This window comes from Molothrus aeneus, chromosome 6 (assembly GCF_037042795.1).
Source record: "Molothrus aeneus isolate 106 chromosome 6, BPBGC_Maene_1.0, whole genome shotgun sequence".
Taxonomy (NCBI): Eukaryota; Metazoa; Chordata; class Aves; order Passeriformes; family Icteridae; genus Molothrus; species Molothrus aeneus.
Window position 1 is genome coordinate 16,957,957 of NC_089651.1, and position 10,731 is coordinate 16,968,687.

A 10,731-nucleotide genomic window follows, 5' to 3' on the forward strand; every position below is an offset into this window, starting at 1 on the left:
AGGCATTATTTATTTATTTAGTGCATTTTTGTCTGTTTTTCTCAGTTTTAACATGTGTAAAAACCAGAACTTGTTTTGACACCTCAGTATTAATTCCCATGGCAAAAAATTCAGGATAGATCTGTAGAGATGACAAACACCAGTTATCAGAAAAGTTATTGGAAGTCATTGGAAATTAACTGCAACAGCCAATGATATGGCTGACAAATATTCTTCTCTCGTTTTGATCTTGTTTCAAAAATCTGTACCAATGGATTGATCACTAAAAGTACCTCTTGTAACAGTCAATCAAACAATTCTGAGGATGGATATAATATCTCCCATTTTACCTTTTTTTCTTGGTTTCTTACACAGAAGTAGGGGCAAAACTTGGGACATTGATTATACTCAATCTAAAATTGCAAATGCCAGATAAAATTTCAATATCATATATACTATAAATACCATAATTACAACCTGAAGGTAGATCATATGAGGGTGGCAAAGGTAAGCATTCAGAATTTAGGTGAGGGTAGTAGTAAGGCTCTTAGTGAAAACCAAAATCATTAGCCTTCTGTGTTCAAATTACAGCTCCTGTAGAGACAAGAACTTGTACCTCCTCACAAGTGTGATAAACCAGAGACAGCTGTGACCCGGGTTTTGTGCCCGGTTTGGGTTTGTGCCCAGGCACTGTGCCTCAGATCTGTGAAGCCATTGCTTGCCATGTCAACTGGCAAAATGAAAGAATTGGATTGGTCAGAGAAGAGCCCGTTGTGGTGTGGAAGGTAATGTAACGTAATGACAGCCTGCAATTAACGTCAACGAAGTTGGTATTAACTTAAGAAGAGGATCCGGCACACCCTTTCCCCAAGCTCTGTAGAGGTTTAGTTGCTGTCCTCAGCTTGTCCTGCTGAAGTTTTCTCACCTGTCTCTGATAGCTTCAGTCATTCTTCCCTTCCATCAGTCTACAGGTTACTCCCCAGGGTTTTACTTTCCAGCCCTTCCCAGGGATTCACTCTCCACCCTTTCTTTCAATGGCCTGTTAACTTCCCCACAATAAATATGTACACTGCTACTGTGGAAGAAAATGCTGGATGCTCTCTGGCCATGGGCTCCTTTCCCTGGTTCTTAGAATAAATTATACAGTCTGGGTTTTTTTATTATGACATGTCGCACCACTTGAGAAATCTCACAGAGATTTCTTCAGAGAAAACAAGGCTGAAAATCATGTGGAGAGAGTTAAACTCTTAACAATGCATGGCAGATGAGCTCTGTGTTATATACGGTTATTACTTTTTACTATGTTACAGTAATTTTACAACTGGTTATGCAAGATACTGTGGAATGTGGAAGAAAACTTTCTATGGAGATTAGATTGTCTAAATGGGAAAAAAAATGAGTGAGAGCTAAGAGCAGTGGAGGTAGAAATAAAGAAGTAACTTGCCTCATTTTTCAGGAGTATTAGCCCATGTTCCTTAATTACAGAGTGACACCTTAAGTGTGTGGTTATATTAAAGCTTGTCTAGTTCCAACCCTCCTGCTGTGGGACACCTTCCACTAGGCTATGTTGCTCAAAGCATCATCCAACCTGGTCTGGATGATTGTCCAGGGATGGACAATCCACAGATTACAGGGATTGCAGGGATGGCACATCCACAGATTCTCTCAGCAACCAGACCCAGTGTTTCACCACCTTCATGATAAAGAATTTCTTCCCAATGTCTAACCTAAACCTGCCCTCTTTCGGTTTGAAGCCATTTTCCGTTCTCCTATCTCTTTCTGCCCTAGTAAAAGCCCCCTCCAGCTTTCTTGTAGGCCCATTTTGGGGACTGAAAGATTTCTCTAAGGTCTCTCCAGAGCCCTCTCTTTTTCAGGCTGAAAAACCCTCTCAGTCTTTCCTGACAGGAGAGGTGCTCCAGCTCTATGATCATCTTTGTAGCCCTTCTTTTGACTCATTTCAACAGGTCTGTGTTCTTCTTATGCTCCAGAGCTGGATGCAGTGCTCCAGATGAATCCCCTCCCTCGAGCTACTGACCACACTGCTTTTGGTACAGCCTAGGATGTCATTGGTTTGACATCTGGAATGTCAAGCTTCTTATCTGGGAGGTTCAGGCTCTAAGTTTAATTCTTATCTGAAAACTGAGTTTAGAGTCTCAGGTGAACTTCTGTCTGAGGAGCCAAGCTTACCATTCTGTCCCTCCTTGTCAGTGGATGTCTGGACTCCAAAATTTCATCGCCCTTTTGTGCAAGATTATCCATTGTGAGTTTAATTTTTTTTCTATAGTTTTGCAAAAAAATCACATGTGGTTTATGATTTATTATTCCTCCAAATTTTTGGGTACATGAACTGAAATATAAAGTTTTACAGATGACATATCTGTGGCTTGAAATTTCTTGAGGGAGCTTCTAGGTCTTCATACAAGTACTCATCTTGTAACACATCTAAATGCTGCAGCACCAGCCTTTTACTACTAATTCTGTTTCCAACTTTATTTTCCTAACTAATTCCTAATTAATTTTCAGAGATCCTCTTTAGTTGTTAAAAATCACCATGAGATTGTTAAATGTGCTTCTGCCTGCTCAGGAACGGGGAATCAGCGTTCCAGTTTAATTCCTTTTCTTACGTATAGTCATCTTCCCTAAAATGCTTCCTAAAAGTAGGATTTTCCAAATCCCAAGGCCTTGCCATGTAAATAGGACATCACAAGAGCTGCCACTTCCATGAAGGAGAGGGACTGTAACCTTTGTGGCTGTGACTGTTAAAATGCTCTCCTTATTTTATCTGTCAAACACTGGTAACTACCAGACATTGGGAAGAGAGCCTGGTGCTGAGTACAGCACCTGCTCTCTGAAGGTGTTCTGCAGCCAGCAAACAGAATGAGAGAGGCAAAGCAGGAATGGGGTAAGCAAGCTTCTGCTTCCACAGATCATGGCATCACCCTTTATTTTAAGACCAAGCAAGAATTACAGGACAGCAAAGTGCTGTCTGCCACTGCTGGGGTAAATTAAGCAGTCGAACTGATTTTCAAACCACTTACAGCTCATTTAAAGTACTTAGTAAACAAAATCTGGTTATTTCTGCCCATGTCTGTGTTTAAACATGGACAGGACACAATTCAAAGTAAGAATCTTGGTGTTTCTTTAACTGCACTGCTTGACTAATTTTAGTTGCAACAAGAGGTTTCCAGAGCAATACATCTGTACTGATTGCTGTTATTATTTTACTGCTGAGGTGAGTAGCAATTTTAAGTTCTGTTCTTTACAAACAGAAAGAACATTCAAAACAACTCGCACTTGGTTTAAATTAATTGCCATTCTGCATATGGTATTTAGGGGCCAGTCAAAGCAGAATGTCAAATCCTCCTAGCTCTCTTCTATCCTCCATTTTTCAGAGCTGGATCTCAGGCAGTCAGTTTTTTGTAGCTGAAATAAATATTTAAACCTGTTAATGATATTCTTTTGAGCATCTAAATCATGAGTAATACCAAGGTAGCTTATTAAACTGCATTGCATATAGAAGTGCTTGAAATGTCTATCATAATGGAAAAAGGAGGATACAAATCTTTTCACTTCATTTTTCTTGTGATATCCCATACCCATACTGCATACTACCCATAGCTGCAATGAGATAGTGTAGCTCATTGTCTATGTAGAGCATAATATTTTAATTCATATACCCTGTGCCTTGTGCTAAGATTAAGTGATTTCAGCAACTTGTCATCCTCCACAACTCATCTCTTGATGGGGTAGGTAAAGCAGTTGAACTGTTTCACACCACTTGCAACTCATTTGAAATACTTAGGAAACAAAAACTGGGCATTTCTGTTTAAGTCTGAGTCTGGATGTGGATAGGACAATAGGACACAATTAACAGTAAGAATCTTGATGTATAATGCAAGAAATGTTAACAGAAAAAGTATCAAAATAAATTTTCTCTAATTCAGAATCAAAGTAATGGTGTGATCTCTTGCAGGAATCTGGTAGGACTTTGTCTCTCACAGGAGTGGATATGGGAGTCTGCTGAGAGTCAGGAACCCTTGGATTTGCTATCAGCTTCATGATGTAGAATGCAAAATTTCTCTTGTGTCTGATTTCCATCTCCATCCCTGGCTAAATATTTTTATTATAAATGTCTCAAGAAGAAACTAACAAATTCTACATTTCTATACTATTCTGACAGAAAACCAATACTGGTTGCTCCTAGAGTTAACCTAATTATTGAAAATTGATAACTTTAAATGCAAACCCTTTCCCCCATATTCTGGTGTGCTGAGGGCAGGAATGGGCTCTTCTGCCTGCAGTGACTTCATTATACCTTGACACTAGGGGCAAATTAAAGTACTTTTGATGTTGTCCTAATCTGAGCAAAGTAACTAATGCTCTCTTGTTTCACTCATGGAAGAGAAGTGTTTCACCTCTTGGGACTCTTTTATGTAATAGAACATAGGGCTGGATTAAAATAAACCTGCCTTAATTGTGAGTGGTAAGGTGGTCTCAACCACAAACCTTGCTGTATACACACCTGGACAATCCAATGGGTTTTTCCATCTAGTGCTACTTATTTCCTAACAAAATCCTGTACATATCAAGATCAAAGACAAGTAAGACTTTGGGAAAGAATTTCCAGTTTGACCAGTCATGAAAGAACTGAATGAGCTCATTCTGTACATAAGAGACATTAGCTGTACCCAAAAAGACATCTGGCTCTAGAATTATTTACTAGGGTATTTGTGGATCAAATCCATATGAAAGTTCTGAATGGAGCAAAACCTTTGGCATGTTATATTTTGAAACCAAGGAGAATTGAATAGAATGTCAAGAAACTCTCATGGTTGTTCTTTTGGGTGTACCAACTAATTAGTCACATTATAGCTAATATTTGCTCATAAAGTGAAAGGAACATAACTATATTTATGCATGTGAATTAGTCAGTTCTACATCAAAATTTATTTTAAAAATAATTTTCCTCGACTATTTTTATTCAAAGGCCCTTGAAACTTAATGTGGGAAAGTTATTCCTATGGGCTTAGAGGCAGGAAGATTATCTGAATTGATTTAATGAAGAATACCTTGGGAGAAGAACTGTCTTTGGGTATTTTTTCGTGTGGTCCAGAAATCCAGACAATGAAAGTCATGACAAAGTTCTAGGCAAATTTATATTTTTCTCAAATGATGCTAATTTGCTCAAACATAAGAATTTGCAGTTGTATTTTAGTAATTAACCTCCTAGCTCCCTTCTATCCTCTATTTTTCAGAGCTGGATAAGAATTTAATTTTCATAGAACATTATTCACCTCCCACTGAAATCAATGATGAGACTTCTATGGGAGCTCATATAAATTTTATTAATACTTTAATAATGCATACTTTGATAATGATTGTATCCTTTCCCATGCTGCCTCACTAAGGGGGCAAAGTGCTTCCTATCCCAAGGCAATGCATAATGCAATGTATAATCACAGCAGCTGAATGACTATATCTACTTCTATGAGCTAATATCTGGAACAAGCAGTTATACCTTGGCTTGAACATAACTGACTCCTTTTTTTATTTGCTCCTGAATGTTTCTTATATCTTTACTTCATAGCACTGCCAGATGAGATTACACAACATATTCCATGCAAAGACCCTCTTTCCAACTGCTATGACTTTGTCAAAATTTTAATTTCTTGAAATTTCTTTTCTAAAAACTTAATTTCTTAAGTCGACACTTTATAGACTTTTGATCCACTTCTGCCAAGTCTTTTATGAAGGAGGAGGTGGAAACACTTCAGTGAGAATGTAGAAAGAGTATAAATTGCTTGATATATCATTTAACAAATCAACATATTGCCTCCTCATGGAATATAGTGGGGACTTGCTTGCGTGAAAATCATGCCTTGTCAACTGCACTTGAAAAACCAAACACTTTTCCATTAGAACTGATCAGAAATCAAGTTGTTCATACAACTGCTGATGCCATCCTAGGGTGTTACATTTAGCTCAGAGAGATCCTGGTATTTCTATTGTGCAGTAAAGCATTTAATGGATGCCAAATCAAACTCTTAACCTTTCTGTAATTCAGCAGGAAAGTAAATTAGACACTGGGAAACAGAATCAAATCCTTCTGATAAACATGTTTGCTTTGCTAATAAGTTTGAAGATTTTTTTTACCTCAACACTAGTGTAAGACAAGAACAGTAAGTTGATGTTGGTTTTAACCAGATGAGGACTCCTTCCACCCTGATTATTTTGTATAAGCATGACCACAAGCACATGAGAGAAAATGTGCATCCAAACCAATACCCCATCTATGGCCATGGCCAACAGAATATCAAGGAAAGAGCTGAGCAGGCACAAAGTGATAATTCTGATGAATACCCTTGAATGCTGCACAAACCTGTGCTCAGGGGAGCTTGATGTGATTCCTTTGAGACCACTGTCTCTACGGAATTCATGCTGTTGCTTTTCTTTGTTGTTATAAAGGGCATATGGATCATGGTTGTAGTCAGTACAGAAGAAGCAAAATGGAACTTGGAAGGCCTTTAACTTGCTTTAGAAGTTACTTAAGACTGACCAATTTCATGCTCTTCATAACTTTCTGTTGCAGCTCAGCTGTTGCTAGCACATGAGTTTTCACTGCACCTTTTTGTTTTGGCCTTTGCTGTTGCTGTAACTGGATTATGAGTGTGTTAGCTTCTTCTTAGAGAAGCAAAGGGGAGGTGGAAAGTGCAGCACTGCCTGGGAGAGAGGGGAGAAGAAGAATATGGGCCTTGGGGATCATACAGGGAGAACAGCTGGAATGAACGAGTGAGGAGGCAGAATGCAGAAAGGTGTCAGAGGGAAGTGGGCACATGCGGATGAGTGAGGAAGCTGAAATAGCAAATGAAAAAATGAATGGGATATATCACTATTTGGACCTCCAGATCCTGGAGACAAAATAAACCAAACACAATTAAAGATACTGGCTGGCCTATGTGACTAAAAGAGTTAAATAACTTGATATAAAGAATTCCTTTCTGTGCTGTTCTGGGCAAGCCATGAAAAGGACGTCATGCTTCTGAATTTTATTTGTCTTGGAGGTGGTGCACGGACATCCTTGTGTCTCAGAGTCTCCTTTAGGTGACATTGCTTGCTGGAGGTTAAAAAAAATTTCTGTCACTAGTCAACTTTGATCCCTCCCTCTGATGACTACTGTTCACTCCATGAAAACTGTGACTACTGCCTGAAGACTAGCAGAGCAGTGAACACACTACAGAAATACTAGCAAAATCCTGGTTTCAAGCAGTTGTCTGTTTCCTTTAAACTTCATAAACAGCACAGGTAACATTAGATGCTTATTACTGTTCCCTCTCTCCTCTCTTCCGTGTCTTTATGCTACTTTTATCTCTAAGAATTCTCACGTTTCTTGTTTGTACAGCACAGCAGAGAGTAATTCTATGCTCTTCTACAAGCACCACCACGGCTTAATAAATATCTGAATAAATAAAAAATAGGACAATGCAGACAGATGTAAACAAAATTAAACTCTAATCTCTTTTGGCAAAGCATGCAGGTGCATATTTCAAAGAATTGATTCAGAGCATAGGATATTACGGTGCCTAGCACAGGAAAATCCTGGTCCATGTGAGTGGAGGTCTTAGCTGTTTGGGTAAAGCTAATGCCAAAGCATGCAGTAAGTTTGCTCTGAAAAGCCTATGTTCTTTCTGAACAAGTATGTGGAATGGAATTGGGTTTTAAATAGAATCTGACTTTATAGACATCAGTAATCCCAGTTGTTCCAACACAGTTTTTCATGAGTTTAGAGTTTTATAAATTCTCAAGAATGTTGCTGAGTTGACACCTAAGAACCAGTACCCCACAGCCATGAAATGGAAATGTTCTTAATGAAATGCAATCAGAAAATTACAAAAAAACCCCAATACACCAGATAAGGGAGGGAGAAAAAAAGAAAAACAAAGAGGGAGAGAGAGTAAACAGACTAGGATTGCCATTTCCCTTTTACTCATTCCTTCCTCTAAGGAAATGTTACTTATGCTGCTGCATGATTTTTGCAGAAATACTTCAGCTAAAACTCCCAACTCTTGTTCTGTTTCCACAGCCTTCACATGGGTCCCAAACAGATTGTCTTGATTACTTCTATTGATCTTTTCATCAGAGAGTACGTTTTTGATGAGGATTTACTTTATCTACCGACAATTATTTTACAAGGCTCTGATCTGTCAGCATGTGCATTGTGTTGGGGCAGAGTCAAGACTATGCTTCAAGGACATTTTTAGCTACCAGGCTGAAGGTAATACAACTCATCCACAATGGCAGTCTCTGTCTGACTGTTTGCTCTGTATAGATTCAGTTTGTGTGACGCTGTTAAACACCCAAGCCTTTGTCAAAATGAATAGGAGATTTATTATCTGAGATAAAATGACAATTACTCTCAACCTTTGCAGAACTCAAGGGCAAAGCAGTTTTTCCAGTTAGAAGAACTTTGTCCACTACCAGGAGCTAATGACATTACATGCTTGGATAGAAGTGGAGGACCCTGAAAATTCCTGCCATGAAACCTGATTCAGTAAAACAAGCAACCATCACAGCCCCAAACACACCCATGTTAACAGCAGAAGGACCAATCTTTTCTGCTGGGAGCAATCCCTGGAGACCCAGGCCCCTTGCTGCTTACAGCTGAAATGCTGACTGCTTGTTTAGAGTTTAACATGGCTGTTGGCACATGAGGCAACTTACACTGATTTAATTACACTTATAGGCAGTGTAATTAAATGTACATGTAACACTATGGGAAGCAAAAAAATAGCAACATATATATGTCACAGTAGTAAAACTGATTGTCTAGAGTGTTTATAGTGGAACAGAAGTCCTGGGAGAAAGCCAGACTTCAGATTTCTAAAACAATGCAGGATTTTTCTTCAAGTGTCAATGAGGCTGATGTGGTTTTTTTGGAACTGACTGCGATCCAAATTTTGTCCTGGCTGTGCAAATCCAGTCTTCTGGCTTCAGCTGAAGGGGTTGGGAGAGTAGGATTTGCCTGGATTGCACCACTTCCTGAGGTAGACATACCTAAGAAATAACTCTCTAAGCTGACTGGAGGCCTGCTGTGCCAAGAAGCTCACCTAATTTTTCTAATTATGCCAGCTGGGCCATTGCCACTGCCTATAAACTTTGTATTACATCTGACTTTGATTTGAAGAGGGAGGCTGGACAGACTTCAGAGCAATAGGGGTACAAGTAGCTCCACTGATAATAAGAGGAAAAAACATGTTTGAAATAAAAACAACAGTAGACAGCAAATCTGCACTTTCCCTGTATATCCTTTCCCTTTGGGGACCTTCGGCCACAAACTGCAGAAAGTACTCTCAGTGTGAGAGCTTATATACATATCAATGCAGATTGCCTAACACAGCTGAAGTATCTGAGTCACATCCTAGATAACACAGAACCTTTGGGGAGAAAAGAACAAAATAACTTCTTGCCTCAAGTAAAACACTCTGTTTGCTATTGTGTTTTATAGAAGCTTAAGGCTGACAAGATAGACCAATAATCTTCTATGCAACTGCTCAATGAATCAAATGCACAGCTGTGAAATTTCCAATGTAATTCTGAGAGCAGCTCTTTGTATTTCCTGGAGACTAATAATGACAAATCTTCAGAAAAATGAAAGCCTATGAATTTAATTTAAAATATAAACATACACTCTGATTAAAATACAAATGTCTAAAATATGTATTTCACAACTTTGATAAGTTGTATGTCAATAATCAGGATTACAGTTAGTAGCCTGTATCATTTAACAGAAGCAAGGCAATATAATCACAAGTACAAATACATATTAAGATACATAATACAATGGATATTAAGAATGAAACAAAGAATAAATAACAAGACAGACATAGCCTCAAGGAATGCAAGCAGGGATAGAATTGTTCTTTCAGTAAGGTGGAAAACAGGCTGTCCTTGTATGTTTTGTCGTTTCCTTGTAAGCAACATGTTTGCTCTTGACAGTCATTACTTTTGCAGTCAGGATACTGAGTTCATTGGTATGACACATCACATCCTCAGCAGTGCCAGAACAGTTTGGCACTGTGGGGAGGAATACGTACAGCTCTGAGCCTTCCCTGTATTGTCCTGATCAGCCCGTCATCTAAACTAACAGAATCCTCAGGTTTGCCTGAAGATCCTGGGAGCAGAGCAGGGATGTGCTCCCAGCAGAGACAGGAGAGCATCTGCTAGGGCACAAGGGGCTGCGAAATGCCGTACCAATGCAGCCAGCCAACCAGGGTACACCAGCAAAACTTGCTGATAAAAATGAAAGGGCTGGGAAGAGGACACACTTTCAAAACCCAGCTGGATACATTTTTCTTTTCTTCTCTTTTAACCTTGTAAGAAGATAAACCCGTATCAAATCCCAGTGACGTTAGAAACTTGACTTTATGGAGAATGGTGGAACAGTTTGCTTTGTTCACTGTGTACAAATACTGTGTGTATACCAGCTGTATAAATACTGCATGGAGTGTGCTTTGCCACAGGGGATATAGGATGGAACAAGGGCATTGCCATGCCCTGTCTGCAGGGGCTGACCCCAGGGCTGCAGCAGGGCCAGGGCACCCCTCCTAGGGCCTCAGGGGTGTTGGGGACCAGTTTGCCAGCAGCACTTTTCAACCCTTTACATGTAATCTTGAGCACGAGTCAACAGGTTACCTCACTGAAGCGGATTAACCTGTGCTCCACTAAGTTATTTTGAGGTGGAAAACTTGTGATTTC